This window comes from Hemicordylus capensis, chromosome 1, assembly GCF_027244095.1.
Source record: "Hemicordylus capensis ecotype Gifberg chromosome 1, rHemCap1.1.pri, whole genome shotgun sequence".
In the NCBI taxonomy this organism is placed as follows: Eukaryota; Metazoa; Chordata; class Lepidosauria; order Squamata; family Cordylidae; genus Hemicordylus; species Hemicordylus capensis.
Window position 1 is genome coordinate 422257138 of NC_069657.1, and position 22013 is coordinate 422279150.

General features: G+C 41.6%; 1 protein-coding gene across 8 annotated transcripts in view; it reads right to left on the minus strand.

The window, feature by feature from the left end:
* Window positions 1-22013, minus strand: part of TRERF1 (transcriptional regulating factor 1) — a 117483-nt gene that overhangs the window by 92339 nt on the left and 3131 nt on the right. The window contains exon 1 of one of the 8 annotated variants that reach the window (XM_053310902.1): window positions 11093-11113. The exons of the other annotated variants lie outside the window; for them this stretch is intronic. The gene's annotated coding sequence lies outside the window, so the exon portion shown is untranslated. Of the gene's footprint in view, window positions 1-11092; window positions 11114-22013 lie in introns of those variants that run through there. 8 annotated transcript variants of the gene reach the window in all.

The window sequence follows — 22013 nt, forward strand, 5'->3', positions numbered from 1 at the left end:
GGCACATCCACAAAACTGCACAAGTCAATTGCTGTAATCAAATGTAACCTGTGGTCACATCCACATTATGGTACAACATAAGCCCTACTCACACGTGCTGCACACATGTACAACCAGTGTACAATAAACACATATACAGATCTGTATTCACACATTATGTCCAATGTACATCTAGTAGTACATTTCCTATTTGTGCCCTTTCTTTGAGAGGCTCTGCACCTCAATTCACTTTTTAAATGATCATGTACAATTGTGTACTAGTCTGAGGGCTATAGGCCACCTCCAGCCTCAGAGGCAAGATGTCTCTAAATGCCAGTTGCAGGGGAGCAACCATTGGAGGACATGCCCTCAGCTCTTGCCTGTGGGCTTCCCAAAGGCATCTGGTGGGCCACAGTGTGAAGCAGGTGCTGGACTTGAGCCTGATCCAGCAGGACTGTTCTTATGTCCTGTTCTTATCATTGACACAAAAGAATGGCCAGTGCAATTTCTGAATAGGGCTATAGTCATTACACAGAATTGATTGATGGAAATGACCATTTATTGAGGAGTAATGCTGGTGTGGATGTAATCTGTACTCTCTTGGTAAGCTGGTTGTTGTCAATACTCTCCTGTCAGGTGAAAAGGAGAATTTTACTATACACTTAATCAGAAATCCAAGGAAGCAGGAAAAATTCTAATTATCAGTTGTCACAGCTTTACAAAAGGTGAATTCAGAGAGCTATTTATCAAATGCAGAAGTGGACTGTGGGATAATAGATTGTTGTAACGTCCACCCTAAATATACGGCATTCTCTCCAATGCTGGACACTCAGACTGGAGCAACCTGTGTTCAAAGCCTCACTAAACTCATTGCGTCACCTTCTGTCAGCCACAATCTCTCGGTGTAACCTACCTCACAGGTTGTTGGGAGAATGATACATGTCTCCTTGAGCTCCTGAACGAAGAACTTTGTCTAGGAAGTGGTTTATATATTTAGGAAATAGAATAAATAATATTTTTATTAGCTGGCTGTCCATAACATCCTGCCAAAGATCTGGTTATGAATGTCTTACTCGCACACCATGTTAAGTTACCTCTTGGTAAGTGAACACCTGCATTAAGAGCCTTACCAAGTGGTTAAATGCATACCATAGTAAGTTACTAGTTAAATAGTCAATCATATATGAACCGAAGCTCTGTGCCAAAATGGGTGGTGCCACTTCCCCCCCCCAACCCCAAACATTTTCCAGCTGTGAGTTCCACATAAACCACACGAGGAGTGAAATGTTTAACCAGAACAGTCAACTATGAACATTTTTAATCTGCAATTTCCATAAACTATTTTTGAGGGCTATAATCAGATAGACTAGGCAAAAATAGCCATCTACTCCCTAACCCTACTCCACAGTTTAGTGAAGTCCAGACACGTCTGACCTCCGGAGAATTAAACTTCTATACTGCATTTTCAGAGGTTAACACAAACAGAAGCGCCATGACTGCTGTGACTTTCCTTTTACCCTCTGACTTCATAAGTCTGCCTGTCTCAAAAGTACTTCCAATTTTGAGTCACTGTGGAAACAACATTTACAGTAAATCAATTCCCAGTGTGCATCATTATGCAGCTTGATAGACACACGCATCAGCCAAGCATCATAAAAATTTACAGTAAGTGATGACCAATATTTACAACATTGGCTATAAATGTGCAAGAGTCCAAAAACATACTTCATTTCATTCATGTAAAGCTTTAGCTTATTACATCAACACCAGAGCTGTGCTTGCTACACAAGAATGATTCAGAATCTTATATCAAATCAGAGGCCATCACAATAGGCTTGAAATCAGAAGTCCCTCCATCCTAATGGAAAATGTTGACCAAATTGTTAGTCCTTATTCCACTGAGAAATAGGACACACATGCTGTTCTGGTATTCTTTTCTACAGTAAGGCTTCTTCATACATTACAACATTTTTGGAGACACTACAAAATTATGTCCAAGTGTACATCTAAAAACGTTAGATGGAAATGTAACAGACGTGAGATCTGAAAAATGTATTTTAGAGGTTCATTCAACAGAGGGCCAGGACTGGCTGTGGCTTCCTCAGGGTATTCGTCCTTGCTCACAGGAAACTCCCTGTGGTTTCTCAACCAGGTACTTGTCAGGTCCACACCTGCTTAGTTTTGACCATTCACTATGCAATGAATCTTCATTCCAAAGTAAGGTAAAGGTAAAGTGTGCTGTCAAGTCGATTTCGATTCCTGGAGCCCACAGAGCCCTGTGGTTGTCTTTGGTAGAATACAAGAGGGGCTTACCATTGTCTCCTCCCACGTAATATGAGACGATGCTTTTCAGCACCTTCCTATATCGCTGCTGCTCGATATAGATGTTTCCCATAGTCTGGGAAACATCTCAGTGGGGATTCGAACCAGCAACCTTCTGTTTGTTAGTCAAGCATTTCCCCGCTGCGCCACTTAAGTTGGTCTTTCATTCAAAAGTAATTCATCTTTAAGAAAGGTGAAGGTAATTCCTGTATTTGTATAGTGTTAGGAATCTGAAGACCTGAATGCTCAAAAACTGTCAAGCATAAGGGGGCTGGCCAGGGTATGGGGGAGTTGGATTCCCCCCACATCTAGAAATTTAGTATACAGTTAGCCTAAGACTTCTAACAAAATATTCTATGCAAGTAAATTAGCAACCATTAAAGCATGTAGATACTGATTTTCATTGCGCGGTACCAAAAATAAATTGCATGTGTTCTTTTGTTCAGTTTTTCATTTCTCCTGACTTAAAGGATTAGAATTGAAGAATCCCAAAAAGGGTATAGAAATTTAATTTGACATGTAACAAAAGCTTCCATGGTTAAGGAAGGCATGAAGCTTACCGTTGACAATTGTTCTTTGCAAATTACACTGTGCGTACATGCATAATTATAAAGCGAGTGTTACTTCTTCTCCAGATAAAGGAACTACAATTGTAATTATTTTCTAACATAACCGTAGATCTAGAATATGCAGACAATCCTGCAACCCTGTTGCCTACATCCACACCCATATCCCCACTAATTCAACATGGAATCCCTAAACCCGAAGTGGAAGAAAAGGTACCTCAAGGAAGGGGTACAGGCAAGCAACAAACACCTGTTTTGGGCAATGCACAGTAACCCCTTCTCTGCTATCCAAACTATTAGCAGCACCCATGTGACTTGCACCTTGCGAACTGCATAAACCTGCTTGATGTTCAAAAACCTTCTCCCTTTGGAATCAATTTCCACAAGCAAGGGCAAGGGTCTGAATGAGGGACTCTTTCCAAAACACGTCTCTCGACCTCGAATTTTAAAAATTAGAATATTCAGAATGTGAAGAACCTTGAAGAGCACCTCAACACCATAGGGGCCACAGAAATCACCACCAGCCAATTACAAAAAGCAGCTTTACTGGGAACAGCCTATATTCTGCGATGATATCTATAACAATTGACAATAAAATTCAGCCATCCCAGGTCCTTGGGAAGGACTCGATGTCTGGATAAAACAAACCAGTCAATAACACCTGTCTGACTGTGTAAACAAGAAATAATAATAATCCAGGAAATATTTTTCTTTAACCAGAACTCTTCCACTGAGCTTTTTCAACCACAAGTAACAGCTCAAGGACTATTCACGTGGCATATCTTAAATATAAAAGCTAAGTGCCCCAAAACAAGATATCTAGTTGACAATCCAACTTGTTTTTAACAGATAGTTAATGGCTTTTTTCTTTTTCCGTTTTTTCCTTGGGGGGGGGGGAGAATAGTTTTTATTCTAAACACCACTAAACCTCACAAGCAAAAACCAATCGACCAACCCAAAAACCTCTTCTTGTTGTTTTAGTCTACAAGCAGCATCAGAATGGTGAGCTGCTGAAAGCACTCACTTGGCATTTTGATATACAGCACTCAAATCATAGTGAACACACCAATTTGAGGGAGAGGGACCATACTTTTATCCAGAGACAAAATACTGCAGTTTGAATGCTGGGTAAAAGCTATATCCTGCAAGGATATTTTTGGGAAGGGAAACCTGCCTACACTACAACAAGCAATTTGTTTCTGTGCATTTGTTGCACAAGAGGGAAAAAGGCTTGGAGAGATTCAGGTAAATCCTTTTTTGCCCATGCTGCCAGAGATAATATCAGGAGGGTTTGCGATCGCTTCTGAAACCAGGATGTCTACGGTGCCCAACATTCAAACTGAAAGTACTCAAACACACAGGCTATGCAATGATGCGATCACACACAAAATATTATCTAGGATCTCCACTTGAGTAACTCTTCGAAAGAATTGTGAAGAAATGGAGAGGGGAGACAAAGGAACCTAACCAGTGGTCCCTCTATTTTTTTTCCATCTCTGTGCGGAATGAGTTTTGTTCTGGGCAGTAGTATCAAGGCACTGTGTGCGCACATGCATTCAGAGTGGGGTCTTCCTAATTCAACCTGAGCAGGATCTAAAGTTAACTTAGCAGACATTAAAAAAAAACCTTGTGAGCACGCACACGTGCGCACGCCTTATAGGAAACAGTGCACCTAACAGAACCTAACTCTAGCAGAACCAAACAGAACCTGTAGCAGAATTTAACTCTACATGACAGTGCTTTAGAAAGAACAAAGAAAGAGCAAGGACTGTTTCACACATTACAGGGTTGCAAACTCGAATTTGCATCAAGTGTAAACTCAAAAAGAAACTTTAGCCAATCCTGATTCCGGCAAGTGTACCCGTAAGACCCACATTTGCAAACTTGTGTTCATTGCAAAAAACTTCTATTATTGTTTAATTATTATTTCTTGTTTACACAGTCAGACAGGTGTTATTGACTGGTTTGTTTTATCCAGACATCGAGTCCTTCCCAAGGACCTGGGATGGCTGAATTTTATTGTCAATGTTGTTGCTGTTGTTATAGATATCGTCGCAGAATATAGGCTGTTCCCAGTAAAGTTGCTTTTTGTAATTGGCTGATGGTGATTTCTGTGGCCCCCTATGGTGTTGAGGTGCTCTTCAAGGTCTTTGGGAACTGCACCCAGGGCGCCAATGACCACTGGGATTATTTTGGTCTTTTTCTGCCACAGCCTTTCAATTTCAATTTGTAGATCTTTGTATTTGGTGATTTTTTCTATTTCCTTTTCTCCTATTCTGCTATCCCCTGGTATTGTTATGTCGATCATTTTAACTTGTTTTTCTTTCTTCTCGACTACAGTTATATCTAGTGTATTGTGTGGCAGATGTTTGTCTGTTTGTAGTCGGAAGTCCCATAATATCATCATCATCATCATCAATTGAATCCCCTTCTAACTGAGCAAAGAGGCACCTTTTAAAAGAGGTGATTCTCCTTATTTAGCAGGGGGAGAGTAACTGGCCCTATCCAGCCCCAGCACACCATCCCTCCAGTGGCTGTTGCTGGTATCTATCTTATCTTTCTTTTTTAGACTGTGAGCCCTTTGGGGACAGGGAGCCATTTTATTTATTGATATCTATGTAAACCGCTTTGGGAACTTTTGCTGAAAAGCAATATATAAATATTTGCCATATTTGTACATTCTGAGGTATATATTTTAGTTTTCTATTTCACACATGCCGACACAATTTGAGACCTACAAAGATGGGTTATCCACCAATCATGTACGGTGCATCATTATGGGAAAAATAAACATTTTTCTGCCTGTCTGATACTAAAAAAACAGAGGGGTTATCAAGCACCTGGCTTGGTGGATCACAAGCTGTACAGACCCTACATAAACATTGTGTGAAATAGCCCTAGAGACCAAAAGGTAGGGCTCCCAGAATAAATTCTAGATAATTTGAACACAGAAGATTATGAATTTAATTTTTTTCTGTTGCATCTTTGCTACTGCAGAAGAAAAGGCAGTAGCAACTCCTGAAGAAGTGAGACCCCAGGCAGAAATCATACTCTTGCTACAGCCATGCAATGGCTCCACATACTTATCCTAAGCTGGTTGGGGAAACAACTACAGGTCCTGCTTTGTGTGTGTAATTTCCCATCTGGCTAGGGATGGACACACACAGAGCCCAGCTTCCATGCACACAATGCTCATTCCAAATCAGGGAGTAAACAATGAATTACAATTATAAATAGAATAGAATAAAAACAAAGTTGATATAGTTTGGCAATAAGAGTACAAAAGAAAGAACACTTAAAAAGAAAAGAAATGAGGCAAACAAAAGATATGCTAGGAACATGATGTAAGGGTGAACCCAATGCAGCAGAGACACTGTTCAAGACTTCCTTTTCATGTGTTCTACAAAATGTGCAAAAGAGAAATAGTTAAATCTGAAAACGGCAAAGGCAACTTTAGTATGCCAAAAGGGAGGAAATGTTCTCTTTTTCAAATTACTTCTTTCCCTAATTGATCTTTTTGACTCCAGATCAATCATTCCTGCACCCAAACTTTTTGGTTTACCAAACTTTGCCTTTGCCATTTTCTCTTTCAAATCTATTTCACAGATTTGAAAGGACAAAAGGCTACGAAAAACCACAGAAAATGAAAAAGCAAACAAAGCAGAGACAGTAACATTGGTATGATACATATATAATCTAGAGATATTCAAAAAATAAATGAGTAAAAGATTTAAAAATGAAAAAGTAAAATGGAATTTATTTAACAAAACGAGACTGGAAAACTACTGAATAAACTAATAGTGGGGGGAGCAGAGAAATCAACAGAAGAGGGCGGGGGAAGGACATCTTACCTGGAGTTTGCACACACGCACCCCACCCCGCAACAATTAGGAAGTACACTTTATAACCCCTGGATAACTGAACTGCCAGTAGAGCACTTTGCACACCAATGAAAAATGGTGGGTTTTTTTAAAATTCAGAAAAAAATTCAGTATAAACTTCTTCTTTTTTTGAAGGACAATGTTGCTTCCTTTCAGGAAAAGATCAAAGTTAAGAAATATTTATTTAGCCATTATGGAAGAGAGAAAGTGGAGTTAACACCAGAGAAATCAAGAAATTCAGTCTGAAACGGTTTTGATTCTGATCTTTGAAAAAACAATCGGATGCAGTAGAAGAACTTTAAACAAATAGATACCATGCCAGCATGTTTTGAAAAAAGAAAAGTATGCCCAAAATATAGGAGGACTGACATTATTCTTATAAGTTCCATTTTATTTAATATTACTTTATCTAATGTTAAAATATGATTTCACAAAAATGGATTCTGAAAATGAAATAGCTAAATAAACGATAGTATTATAAATGGTTGATAAACAGGCAACTTAATAAATATATTAAAAGGCTGAAAATGGTAAATTAAAAATTTTTAAGACAGTGTTTTTCTTCAGGTAGCTGAAGAAAACATGATATAGTCAAAGCAAAGTTTATAATAAAAAGATAAAATATTTAAAATATTAAGAAGGAGTGGGGATTTTTAAAAAGTGCAAAACACAAATTTTCATGGGGCCCCAACCACCTTTCTAATTAATATACATTTTATAAAATAAATTGTGTATAAAACAAGGCTGATAAAATAAGACTTCAAATAAGGCTCCAAAAGCACAGAACTGTATACAGCATATAAGCATACAAATAAAAATAAAACAGAATAAAAATTTACTTTACATTACAAACTAGAGAATTCATTTTAGTAGGACAGTGAGATGAAAAACTTCCCCAGAGATCTGGTGATAAAGGGCAGGTTGTCACCATTTTTCTAAAACTACTGTATTTACCCAAATAGAAGAGAACTCAGAATTTAAGTTGACCCCCTTTAAAAAACAGAGGTTAAATATAGGTTATACCTGTATTTACCTGAAAGGAAAATGTCTCTGAATTTAAGACAAGTCCCCAATTTCTAACATCAAGGAACTTGGCGGGGTGGGGTGGGGGGGCTGGTCTTGGATTCAGATAAATACAGTAAAAAAAATAACGGAGCAAGGTGAGCCTTTCTACGGAAGGAATTCCAAAATTCAAACACCACTCCATGCTCTCATTGATCTGCCTGTTCTGGACAGGGTTACACTCCCCCTAAAAGATCAGGTTGTAGTCTGGGAGTGCTCCTGGATCCCAAACTCCCCCTGGTTTCTCAGATTGAGGTAGTGGCCAGGAGTGCTTTTTATCAGCTTCAGCCGATACGCCAGATACGTCCATATCTGGAGACAAACAACCTTAACATGTACATATGCTGGTAACTCTAGGCTTTACTATTGTAATGCACTCTATCTGTTTGGCCTACGGCTGCAACGAAAGAACTAACTAGTAATGCACGCTACGTGGGGGTGCCTTTCCACACAGTTCAGAAACTACAACTGGTACAGAACGCAGCAGCCAGATTGGTCTCAGGGTTTACCCAAAATGACCATATAACACTGATTCCAAAAGAACTACATGGGCTGCTGATATGCTTCCGGATGAAATACAACGTGCTGGTTATTACCTATAAAGTCCTTAATGGCTGAGGTCCAGGGTACTTAAGAGAGCGCCTTCACTGTCGTGAACCCTGTTGAGATGATGTTAAGATCATCTGGAGAGGTCCAGTTACAGTTGCTGCCAACTTGGTTGGTGGCAACTCGGGACTGGGCCTTCTCTGTGGCTGCCTCAGGGCTTTCGAACACACTCCCTGCTGAAATAAGAGCATCTCCTTATCGGTTTGTTTTTAGGAGGACCCTGAAGAATACCTATTTTCCCAGGCCTTCAACTGAGACTAAACTTTTAAATTTTAATTTTTTAAATCTATTTTATCTTTTTATGAATTTTAATATTTTATAGTATATTTTATGTTTTAATTCTGTACACCGCCTTGAGATTTTTATACTAGGTGGTATATAAATTCAACCAATCAACAAGTCTCCATGACAGAAGGATTACAGAAGCAATACCATGCAGCATCTTCCGAGTTCTCAGCTATAAGCAGATTCTTATGGGTTTACCTTCTGCTTGGACACCCCCCTACACACACACACACACACACACACACAAATGAGAGATCAGCAAGTACAAAAAAATGGAAGAAGAGCAAAAATGGCTAGCTGAAAAATCAATAATAGTCAACTCCCAAATAGAGAATACCAAGAATGGTCTCCAAAGCTAGCTGCAGGCTAGCCTTTGAATGGAACTCCACTGGGCACGAAGTTGTCTGATATTGACTGGTGGGAACTTTTCTACCATAAGAAGAGTTTCTCTAAAGGCTTCTCCAAATGATGGTTTACTTATGTCATAAATGAGCAGTTGTTACTCAAAGAAAATGCTATTGTTGTAATAAAATTGTATTTTCCAGACTAGCATTCAAATAATAATGCGTTGGCACTGAAAAAATGCAATTTCCAGCACGCACCGCCACCAGTTAACATAATTTCCCCAAAAGTTTGTGGTGTTTGGACTGTGGCTCCACAAGCATCCTGGTCACCCATCAGCTAACACCTACAAAATGGCAGGTAAAGAGCAACACAACTCCTGCCCTAGTGCTCACATTTAGTTATTTTTTAAAAGCAAATATATTGGCTGTATATCTTGCCCTAGCACAACAGCATTATCCTGGCACAACACTAGTCCAGTGCACTTTGTATGCAAAGTGCTCCCTCAGTTGTACTATAGAGTTCTCAAGATAGCCTTTGAAACAGTGGGCTGGTAAAAATGTATTGCAGAGCCAGGACTGATTCCAACAAGCCAGGGTATCTTGTTACATTCAAACCAAGCAATCCTGGCTTATTCTGGCCAGAATTTCAAAATAAACCAACCAGGATCTGGAGCTGGGATACGATCCACATAACAAGATCCCTTGTTCTAGGGATCAAGCTTGTTCTAGGATTCAAAGGACTTTATTTTTTCACCCCTCACAAACAAAGAGATGGGGGAGGGGAGCACACACACTTGAGGCTAGTAAACATCATGTGAAAACAGGATGCAATCCTGGCTCCATGTTCTATCTGAATGCAGCCTCTGGGCTGGTTCAGATGCAACATCAAATAACCACAACCTGCCTTGAGCTCATCTGCTCTCTCTTGGTATTGTCTGAATGTAGCCAATGTGTCAAATTCCAGAAATATCACACCAACACTGCATTCTTAAACTCCACAATGAAGCACATTTCAAGTGGCCGTTCTCTTATATTTAGCAGGGGAAGAGCAACTGTCCCTACTTAGTCCAGCATAGAGTTTTTTTCAGCGACTGTTCCTCATATCTCCCTTGTGTTGCCATCTTTTTCTTTTCTTTATATTATGAACCCCTTTAGGACAACAAAGCATCTCTGAGATTTCTAGACAATGCAAACTACTTTGTGAACCGTTCTTTAAAACCAGTATATAAGTCTTCCAAATGTTTCATGGCCTCATCTTTTTAACAAATTAATTCTTTGGAGGCTGTGCCTGCTACCTTTCTGAAGAATGGGTGCACAGCTTCTGACTGAAAAATAAAGGTTGTTATTCCAAAGCAAAATTATTCCCCACTTCTTATATGAAGAATGGTATATACTGTAGACACTGAATCAGAGCTGGTGCTAATATAAGACTAATAGGTCCTCTGTCATCTCATAATATTGCACAACCAGATGTCATAGCATTTAAGGCGGCAATCTAATACACATTTGCCTGAACGTAAGCCCTATTAAATTCAGTAGACTTACTTCTGAGTAATACAACACTAGTTGTGAATTATGTAATTAAACAATTAAGCAGTTAACTATGCTGCTTTATTTATTTATCATATTATTATACTGCCTATATGTGCATCTCTAGGAGTGTACAATTTAAAACAGGATAAATATAAAACAGGGTAAAAACCATTAAAATAAGTGGCATATAAATATTCATCGTATTCGTAATTTCACAGAATAAAAAGTTAGAACAATCCCATGGGATAAAAACAATTAAATTTAATTAAACAATTAAATGACCCTAAATAGTGATGCATCTGCTGGTAACCGCCAGGCTTGACTACTGTAATGCATTCTACATGGGGCTTCCTTTGTACATAGTCTGGAAACATATTTAGGGTCATTTACCTCCAGAAATGGTTGAAGCTGACGTATGCATCAGCTGAAGCTGATAAAAAGCACTTCTGGCCACTGTCTCAACCTGAGAAACCAGAGAGAGTTTTGAATCCAAGAGCACTCCCAAGCTACATACCTGATCTTTCAGGGGAAGTGTAACCCCTTCCAGAAGAGGCAGCTAAACCATCTATTGGGTCCAGACGCCTCACAGTCAGTACCTCCATCTTATCCAGATTCAACTTCAGTTTGTTATCCGTCATCCAGCCCATTACCACCTCCAGGCAGGTATTTAGGGAACTTATGCCATTTCCTGATGAGATCAATATGGAGAAATAGATTTGGGTGTCATCAACATATTGATAATACCCTGCACCAAACCTCCTGATGATCTCTCTCAGCAGTTTCATGTAAATATTGCATTGGAGACCACAGGGAGTCCTGTGGAACACCATATTTAATTTTCACTTTGCAGAGCAACAATTTCCAAGTGACACCTTTTGGAATCTACCAGAAGGAGCAGAAACACTGTAGAACAGTGCCACCCAATCCCACCTCCCTCAGGTAACCCAGAAGGATTCCATGGTTGATGGTATTGAAAGTCACAGAGAAATAGAAAAGGATCAGTAGAGTCAAACTCCCTCTGTCGACAGCCAAATGGAGATCATCCATTAGTCCGATCGAGGCAGCCTAAACCCCATGAAGGAAAGGAAAGGTTGTGCCATCGAGCTGGTGTCAACTCCGGGTGACCAAACAGCCATGTGGTTTTCTTGGTAGAATAAAGGTCTACCATTGCCATCTCCTGTGCAGTATGTATGAGACAATGCCTTTCAGCACCTTCCTATATCACTGCTGCCCGATAGAGGAGTTTCCCGTATTCTGGGCAACACACCAGCGGGGATTCGAACCAACAACCTCCTGCTTTCTAGGCAGATTGCTTCCCTACTGTGCCATAGCCTGCTCAAAATCCAGATTGAAATGGTTCTAGATAATCTGTATCATCCAAAACTGCAGGAGCTGAGAGGCCACCACCCACTCAATCACCTTTAATAGCCTGAAAAATCTTGTTGAGGTCACATCTATTTATTTATTGTTCAGTTTTTATACCACCTTTCATAAGGCATCCCAGAGGCGTAACTATAGGGGGGGCAGGGGGGGCATGTGCCCCGGGCGCCATCTTTTCTGGTCACGTGGGGGGCGCCGCCATGACAAAAAAAAGTTTTTTAATTTTTTTTTTTTTAAATTTGTTAATACAAATGTTTCCTGCTCAGTGCAGCAGCGCTGCAGCAGTCAAGGGAGCGCATCAGCGCCCCCTCCCTCACGAGCGGTCCCTTCTGCTCTGCCCGCACCCCCCCACATTGCTTTGCTGGTGCCCAGTCAGTGGCCTGGCTTGGCAGCGGCGGCGGGCGCTTGTGAGGAAAAACCTAAGTATAATGTAGTATGTGGGGGGGGCAGGGGGGCACCATTTCAGTGCTTGCCCCGGGTGCCGTTTTCCCTAGTTACGCCTCTGAGGCATCCCAAGGATTTTATACAAGTTAAAATACAATAAAACTCCTTAAAAATCACATTTAAAACCTTAAAATCAGTTAAACAGTAAAAGACATTAAATATCAAAAAATAAAATACAAAAAGTTGAATGCACATATTTTGGTTTCTGCATTATTTTAATGATGCCAACCACTTAAATTACATAACATGTCACAGCTTGTTTTTTTTTTTAACAATGCCAATTGCCAGAACTACACAAGTCACAACATGCTTTATAGAGAAGTTTCAAGTCTTAGAACATACTTGATTTTCACTTAAGTTACAGTAAAACAAAAACAAAACCCACCATTGGTGGAGTTTATTTTTATCATTTAACTAGGCTTAACTACATTATTTACATATTGTAAGCTGCCTTGAGAGCTAGTTTGGTTAAAAGACAGCCTAGAAATTGAACTGAATAGTTACATCCTAGTTATAATTTCATTTTCCACTATGTTGTAGCTCAAAAAAAATTGAGCCTTTTTCTAATGCATACCAAAGCGGCTTCTTCCATATCAACCAGACCTTGAGGCAAACCAACCCAACCCTTTTTGAAATCTTCACCACTCATAAAACAATGTTAAAAGCTTATTGCTACTTCTGCACTCTTCCCATAGACACCTGAATTCATCAGAAACATGGCAAGTCAACACAAGAGGTGACAAAATCTAATATAGTGCATGGTATAGGATGGTGCTTTGTTTTCTGTCTGATATACCAGGAATGATTGTTAGCAGCAGGTTAGATTATTTGAATATGCTGCCATGTTAAAAATAGCAAAACTGGAGTGCTGGGATTCTCAAACAAATAGGCTTTGAATAGTATCAGCACCACAGTATCATCTTTGTTAAGTTAGCATTTCAATTGAAACGTTAAAAGAATTTGGCCTCTACATTTTTGTTAGTGTTTTTTCACACAACATTGCCTAATATCACCTGATATTACTTAAATTAATACTGTTAACTCCAAACACTGGAGTTTCGGTCCTGGCCAATCCTGACACAAGAGAAACAGAAAGGCTCATGGCTTGTACACCAGTGCCCCTTTTGGTGATCCAATTAAGGTGATCTAAGGCTGCAGAACAAAAGAAGTAGGACAGCATTGATCTCCCAGACCCTAGCACGGCTCCATTCCCACCCCCAAAAGACCACGGACTGCACCTTACCTGGCCTGGATATCAAGATTCCAGATCATGCCTGGGTCTTTGCTGAAGCAGCAGTCAGACTCACATTGCTTCCTGGCCTTGCACTAGGCATTCTTGCTGGCTCTTTCACCATTACCCCATCTAATTGCTCTTCTGTGAACTTCCCCATTCAATTGCCTGGCCTCTTACTCTGCTTACCTCCTAATTCCAAGGCCTGATTCTGCTGGATTTTCAGTTTACACTCTGGCTGGAACAGACTCTGCTTTCACAATACTCTCAATCCATCCCACCAGCAATCTCTGCCAGAACTCACATTTCCAACTTCCATGGACTCGGTTTCCTGACACTCAGCACTGACACTCTTAAATTGTTTGACGAAATGCGCTGGTAGAGAGGGCAGCAAACTGATTTGTTTGCAGAGAGGACCAGGATGGACAGTAGCATGCTAACCCCTGCTAACTGGCCGAAGAGGCACCTTTTAACGCGGTGATTCTCTTTATTGAGCAGGGGGAGAGTAACTGGCCCTATCCACCCCCAGCACAGTACCTCCCGTGACTGTTGCTGGTGTCTATCTTATGTTTCTTTTTAGATTGTGAGCCCTTTGGGGACAGGGATCCATCTTATTTTTGAGCCATTTTTGGAAGGGCGGTATAGAAATCAAATAAATAAATAAATAAATGATAGTAGCGGCATGTGGCGTGTGCTCTAAATGAACACAGTGGGCAGGATCCAGACTAAGTTAGCCATGACTAAGCACCACTGAAATCAAGGAGACACGTTAAGTCACTCAAGTGGGTGCTGAGCATGAAAATGTGCTTGGTGCGAAAATGGGAGGGGCAGAGCAGGAAAGGGCTTTCACTGAAGGCAGACACCCATACAGAAAAATTAGGGAGTCGGATCAATGCTCCACCTCCTACACAAAATCCCCCAAACAGATGGAGGCCAGGGCCTGAGTTTTTGTGCTGTTGTCAGGGAAGCTTGCTAGCAGAAAGGGGTGTTGGGCACAAGTTCTCAGCCATCCAGGGCAGGGAGTTCAGCTAAAGGAAGGTCGGCCTAGTACAGATGTCCACTCAGCCAGAAGCCTAAAAGACAGGGGAGTGGAGGAGCTGAGCTTGGAGGCCACAGGTGAAAGGCAATGAGCTGCCTGCCTCACGACCCCCAACCCCTGGTACTGACACCCCACCCTCTCACTGGCCCCACCCCAGTTGCCAGCACAGCCCCTCTTCCCCCCTCAGTGGCCCAGGCTCACCTTCTGGGGTACACTGCAACTGCTCCTTAGTAGCCTCTCATTGCTGCTAATGCAGCGATACTACAACAGCGCTCTCTCTCTTCCCTCCAGCAAAAAATATGTCCGCTTTGTCTGCTCCCCAAATAGAGCATCATTAGGCCAGTTCAGACAATACTTGCTGATGAGCCACGTTCCCACATGATTAAAAAATGAGCACACCACAAGCATGCACATCTCCTTCGCCACACAGTGCACCATTCCTTAATCCTGTGATTATTTCAAACCAGCTTTCTATGAACTCAAAATGCCACTATTTAATACCTCTCTTTGATGAGCCACCCCCTGTGCTATTAAGAAATGGCACACTAGGAAGGACACACACACACACAGAGTCAGAAAATATTGTTGGGGCTCGCTGGAAAGTATCCTCCAAACTGGTCCATTGTGTCACACAGCAAATGAATGGATTGCTTCCTGAAACAGCTGGCAATAAATGCACCTGCCTTTTCTGGTCAGAGCTCCTTCCTGCCCAAATGATGACATCACACTGCAGCATGCTTGCAACAACCGAAAACATGGCTTCTTTATGGTATATCCTTAAGGGTTTGTGCCGGCAGCGGGTGGGAGAGTGACATAGCTCAATACCTGGCACTTCTAGTTTAAAAGAGTTTCAGGAAACAAGACTAAGGAAATTTTTCACCTGAGACCTAGAGAGCTATTGCCAGACAGCTCAGTTGACCAGTGGTCTGATTCAGTATAAGTCGGCTTCTTTTGTTCACCACATCTCATTTCCACCTGCAACACTCAAAGCATATATCGTTTCTTATGAGTAGGGATGTGCAGAACTGGTTTGATTGCAAACCGGACCACTGTGAACCTGGCCAGTTTGAGGAGGAATTGCTTTTAACTGGTTCATCAAACCAACCAGCCCAGCCAATCGGTTCAACCCAAATGATGTGAATATACACACTTCAGTCTGAATTTTGACCAAACCTTGCCAACTGGTCCGTGCACATCCTTACTTATGAGTTAAAAAATAAAAAGCTATTTCCATACACCCATATTCTACTACTTGCCCAGTTCAAGTTCTAGTTGTTACAAAGAATGCTCTTATACTTGTAGACCGATTTTAAATTGTTTATTGGTTGCTGTTTGATTACTGTACACCATCTTGGATACTTCTCTCCCCGCCCACCGCACCTGCCTGCCCCAGTAGAAAGGCAGTTGAAAACTTTCACCAAAACAAAACTCTGGTGCGAGTAAAAGCCTTGAAGTAATTTTTCAGAACCTTTGGAATATCTTTCTTTCCAAGCTTGGATAGTGAAATTTTTATGAGCTGATTTTAATCAATATAGCAAATCATTAATCAGCCAGTTGGTTTGTGCTTCAGGAGATGGTAGTCGTCTACACAGCCACACCCACACATAACTGTCTCAATTTCATGTCAGTGTTACTCTTTGGCCTTTAAATTGTACACTGAAGTAAAACAAAAACAAAAACAGTCACTAGGTACTATATATAATAATCTCTACCCTAGTAACTGCTCACCCTCCTAAAAAAAAGAAGAGCATTCAATCTTTACAGAAATTGTGCGTCTATCACAAGGGGAAATACACCCTCCCTCATTCTACAGAAAGATCTATGAAATAAATGTTAACCTAAAATGGAAGGTACCATCTACATCACTGGTTTTCTTTTCACAGTCAGACTATCGATATAAGTATTTAAAATATTCCACTCCTCCAGCACACTGCTGCTTTGGGCAGCTTACAATAAACACACAATAATAAATAATAATAAAACAAGCATTAAAAAAAGAACACCATGATAAAATAGCAGACAGGACTAAAACCGATTAAAACCAGAAATGCAAAAAGAAAAGCAATTTTAAAATGGTTCTTTTAAAAGGGAGTGTTTTCGGATTCTTTTATGTAGAGATAACTGTTAATACCAGCATCTACTGGACTAGAAGGAGACTTGTGGTGTTTATATAAGCTTTATTTTCAGCGTCTTTATCCCACCAGACAAGCTCTCAAACTAGCTCACATCGTGTATCATAATCAAAGAATAAAAAGATGCAGTCTGCAAAAATATAAAACACAACACACAACAATCATCCCTCAAACCAGGCATCCCCAATCTGCGGCCCTCCAGATGTTGCTGAACTACAATTCCCATCATCCCAGCCACAATACATTGTAGCTGGGGGTGATGGGAATTGTAGTTCAGCAACATCTGGAGGGCCGCAGTTTGGGGATGCCTGCCTCAAACCATAGAAGTCGATAGCAGCAGATCATTCACAGTATAAAACCGATTATAAGCTTACGAATTCAAACAGCCTCTTCAAATGTTCACCAGGACATCCCAGTCTTCATCATACTCCTGGAACTCCGTAAAGAGCCAGCCTGACAACCTTTGCAATTTCCCTTAAGAAGGAGTTCCACAAAGGCAACATAACTGAAAAATTCCTGCCTTTGTGCCTACCAGCCTGACCTCAGATAATGCTGGTTATTCATGCTAGCAATGCCTAAAGAGAGGGTATACATGCATATATGACCATTCTCAGCTTCACACAGACATTGCAACTGCAAGGCTGAATCTAGAACCACATGAGAAAACTCTGCAAACTAGAGCTTAGGTATTCCAAGGGTTCCTCAGGAGACAATCCAATAAGGAAAAGGGATTTTGAGGACGAAGTTTGAAAGCCACTGTCCTACGGGGACCCTGAACGGTGTATGCTTTCTGTGTTCAGAACCCACTGATCCACTAATTCCTAAAACTACTTTCCAACTTAAGTTCCCATTGCATCTCAATACACCAAGAGATGTTGATAATGTACCACAGTTAGATCCTAGTTTGAACTAAAGAAGCTCATGCAGCACACAACTGTAGTTAGTTTCAAAACGAAGGTAAAAACTTTGCCTTGCCTCTTCTCATGCACAAAAGAAGGGAGGCAAATTGTGGTTTCTCATTATGTCTGAACTAGGCCATAATGTCTGAACCAGGCTATTGACACACATGCACACTCAGCAAAATATAGCTTGGCTGGACATTTTTCTGGCTTTTACTTGCTCTCTTTCTCAAGCAGACAAAAGAATATTATTCTGGCTGGGCTGCTACAATTCAAAAACTAGTCAACTAACCTAGGTTTTGCCTCCTAAATGTTTTTCCCTACTTCAGTCTCAATGCTGGGCAATGAGACCATTTTACATGTGCATGCATTTCAGATTAACCTGCTAATAAGCCGTGGTTTGTTTAACTCAACCATGGTTTTGTTTTACATCTGAATCCAAGCCAATTCACAAGCTGTGGTTTGCTTGTGACCAACAAACCAGTATCTGAAATCATGGCTTAAAAAATCGCTTGGAAGCCACAGTTTGTGCTAACTGTGGTTTCACATTACATTTGAATTCACAAACCACTGACAAATCAGTTAGAAACACACACTTCAAGAGACTGTTACATGATGAAAGCAGGAGTTGCTCTGTCTGCTTCCAGATGTGGCTGCACCAAAACATGGAGATAGGAGTGAACTTATGAAACTAGGCGGCTTTGGGTCACACCGAACCTCTGTTAACACCAAACTCGGTGCGACATCTCTCGGTGTCAGGAACACATGCTTCCCCCTCCCATCATGCTCAAGCATCGATTTCCTTTCCAGATAAGAAAAAGCCAAGATTGGTGGGTTCGGCCATCATGGCCAATCTTGGCTTCATCTAACATCACATGGAGCTCAGAATTAACAGAGGTTCTGGTGACATCTGAACTCACCTACCGAGTACTGAGCAAATGGGAAACAAAAGCAAACAAGTCATTCTAAACCACAGTTTGTCTGTTTTATGTCTGCAGGTTCAGACTACAGTTTGGGTTCTTAACTATGCTTGACACAAACCATGATTTTGGCTGAACCCAGCCAGTGACAATATCGCCCCCCCCAACCCCACTTGAGAAGAATAGACTTATTCGCAGGCCCACGAACTACATGCAAACAAAAGCTGTATCTGCATTTTCACCAAGTCAGGTCCCATTCCAACATGCATCCAACCTACAGGAACGATACTGCCAGGGTGATGTAGTGATTCGAGTATAGATTAGGATTCTGAATACACAGGTTCAAATCCTCACTGATCTTGGGCCAGGTGCAGTCTCTCAATCCAACCTGCCCCACAGGGTTGTTTTGAAGATACGGGGGAGGAACTGTAAGTGCTGTCCTGAGATCCTTGGAGAAATTCCAAGATACAAAGGCAGTAAACAAATAATGTTGATAGCATTTAAGGCAGGCATATGGATGAGCATCGACACTCAGTTATCGCTGAATTTTACTGAATTAGTGCACAAATTTCCCTAGAATCTGAGAACATTATAGGGGTAAATATCTTTTAAAATATGTATCAATGCAGATCGCACAAATTCTCTGGGGTGTTTTTTTTTTTTAAATAAAAGCAACAGTGTGAGGCAAAATGAAAGAATGCTGTAGACCAGTGAACAATCCGCAATGATCCATGACACCATAGCATGTGACAACCTCTTAAGCTGAAGTACAAACGTGTGCTGAAGTCCCCTCCCCCACCTTAATATATCAAAGTGCAATAATATTGCAGAGAAGTGCTGCAGAACCAAACAAGTCATTTCATCGAACATACAATATTGCACAAATCAAGCCCGCTGCACCTTTCTGCTTTCAAGCTAAAACTTATTTTTAGGCTCACAGCAAATTGACACTAATTCCTTTTAGAGTCACAGTATTATTACTTGATTTTGCTACTACCTTCCTTACAAGAATCCAAAGAGGTGTGCAATTAAATCCAAAGAAATAATTATCCATCAAATCAGATGATATATTAAAATGAATAATTAATGTTACATATACAAAGCAATGTGGGGGGAAATTTTCCACCCAAAGGAGGAAAAATACAGCAGTATGTAGATAGTGTTTACTGCACCCAATATGTATGCCATAAGAATGCCAGGGCAAGTGGGTAGCTCCATTTTTCATATGGGAAAAATGTCACTGGTAAACAGGAATAAATGGGAAAGTTGCAAAACAACAGTCTAATGGCTAATACAATGGCTAAGACTAAAGCTAAGTGTATTTAATATAAATATGGTTTTTCACCAAATACAGTATTCAACAGTTAGGTCACTTTCAAGCCTAAAGGCAACCCATCCACACCACTGAACTTTTTGTACCAAACTTTTTTCTACATGTACCATAAGCCAGTTCAGAAGTTAGAAAGATAGATACTGATTTGCATTGGTTCTAGTACAGCATCAATCTTTAATTGGTCTGTTAAATTAATTAAAGCGTTTTAAGGGCATTCCAAATTGGGTAACATATCTTTATACAAAAATTTCAGATTTGTGTGTGTAATACACAAACCCAATTTTTTTTTACAAATTTGTGTGTTATACACACACACACACACACTATATATATATATATTTCTTCTTAATCTATTTATATAACCTATCTATCTATATAATTAATTCCTGTAGTAGAAGGAATCTATATAATTAATTCCTGTAGTAGAAGGGATGCGTGGGGATGTGGCAAGCTCCGCCCCCGCTCCAGCCGCAAACAATGGTGGGCCTAGAGGGGGCAACACGTGCAAGGGTGGGAGAGAGGAGCGTGCGCCAGGAGGCAGTTGGAGAAGGAGGGCGGGAGGACGATGGGTGGCGGGAGGAGGACTGGCGGCAGGCGGAGCCCTGTCACCCCAAGGAGAATGACGGCGAGGCAGAGGTGCCGCCCTGAGATGGAGGATGAAAGGGCGGCAGGCAGCGGGAGAACGACAGGTGATGGGCGAAGGCCCGCCGTGCTGAGGAGGAGGACAGTGAGGTGGAGGGAGGTGGCGGGACAGCCTGGCCCTGGTCCCCCGGGGTGAGACAGTGGCAGCATGGGGCAGGGGGATGGCTGGGCCCAACTAGAGGCGCAGATGCTCGGCACCCAGGCCCACTGGTCTATATATAAAAGGCTTAAGTGGTTTGTGGCAAGCCCCACCCACACAGTGCTTTACCAATTGGAGGTAACCCAGCAGGAGAACTGTGGTGATTGGGCAGTAGGGATTCCATATGCAGATAGGGAAGAGGAGCCTGTGATAGTTAAGGTCTGTTGGAATGCAGCTGTTACTGGTGGGAAGATTGTAGAGGAGAGAAGAATCTATCTATCTAAAAGAATAGTGGGCAGAGATCTGCGAAGAGAGGGGTTATGAGGGAGGAAAGAGCCCCTTCAGGAGAGAAGGCTGCCACTGTGTAAATTAGATGAGGAAACAAGATTAACAATATCTGTTAACTCAGGAAGGAAGACAGAATGAAAAAAAGAAGGGAGAGGAAGAAAGACAGGGGGGAAGAGCGAGTGGAGGAGAGAGAAAAAGAAGAGGGGGAGAAAGGGGAGAAAGAAGGAAGGGCAAGGGACAGGCCTGGGCCTGTCAGCAGCCTGAGGGGAATGAGTGGCCATGGCGGCAGTGGTGGCAGCAAGGAAGGGCCCGGTCAACCGTTGCCACTGCTTGGAGCTACAGAGGCCACTAGCAGAGGGAGGCAGGCAGGCGAGGGACGGGCCTGAGCCTGTCAGCATCCTGAGGGGAACGAGCAGCCATGGCGGCAGAGAGGAAGGGCACCTGGTCAACTGCTGCTGCTACTCCTGTGGGGAGGAGCAGGAGCAGGGGGTCAGGTGAGGAGCCCTGGGGTTAGGGGGCTACAGCTTTGCCAATCAGCGCCAGCAATGCTGCAACTGCGCCCAAGAGAGACGAGGGGCACAGCGTTCTCTCTAAAAAAAAATCATCTGTGTGCGAATGAGTTTTGTTCTGGGTGGGAGTATCAAGGCAGTGTGCATGCACATGCATTCAGAATGGGGCCTTACTGAACCAACCTGAGCGGGAACTTAAATTAACTGAGTGGACATCAAAAAACTTCTGAGCGCAAGCATGTATGGAGGCCTTAGAGAAAACACTGAAGTGGGGCGGAGCAATAGGATGGAGGAGCAACCAAGAGTAAGGGGATGAGAGCAATGGGATGCAGGAACAGGAGCACAGCTCAGGTGAGGGTGAAGAGAACTCGTTGAGGTGAGGGGCGCAATCAAGTACTAGTGCACTGATGCTCTGCGCGGGTTATGATTGCTGTTATTAAAACTGCCGATGGGAGGTACCATCTCAAAAGAGGATTCCC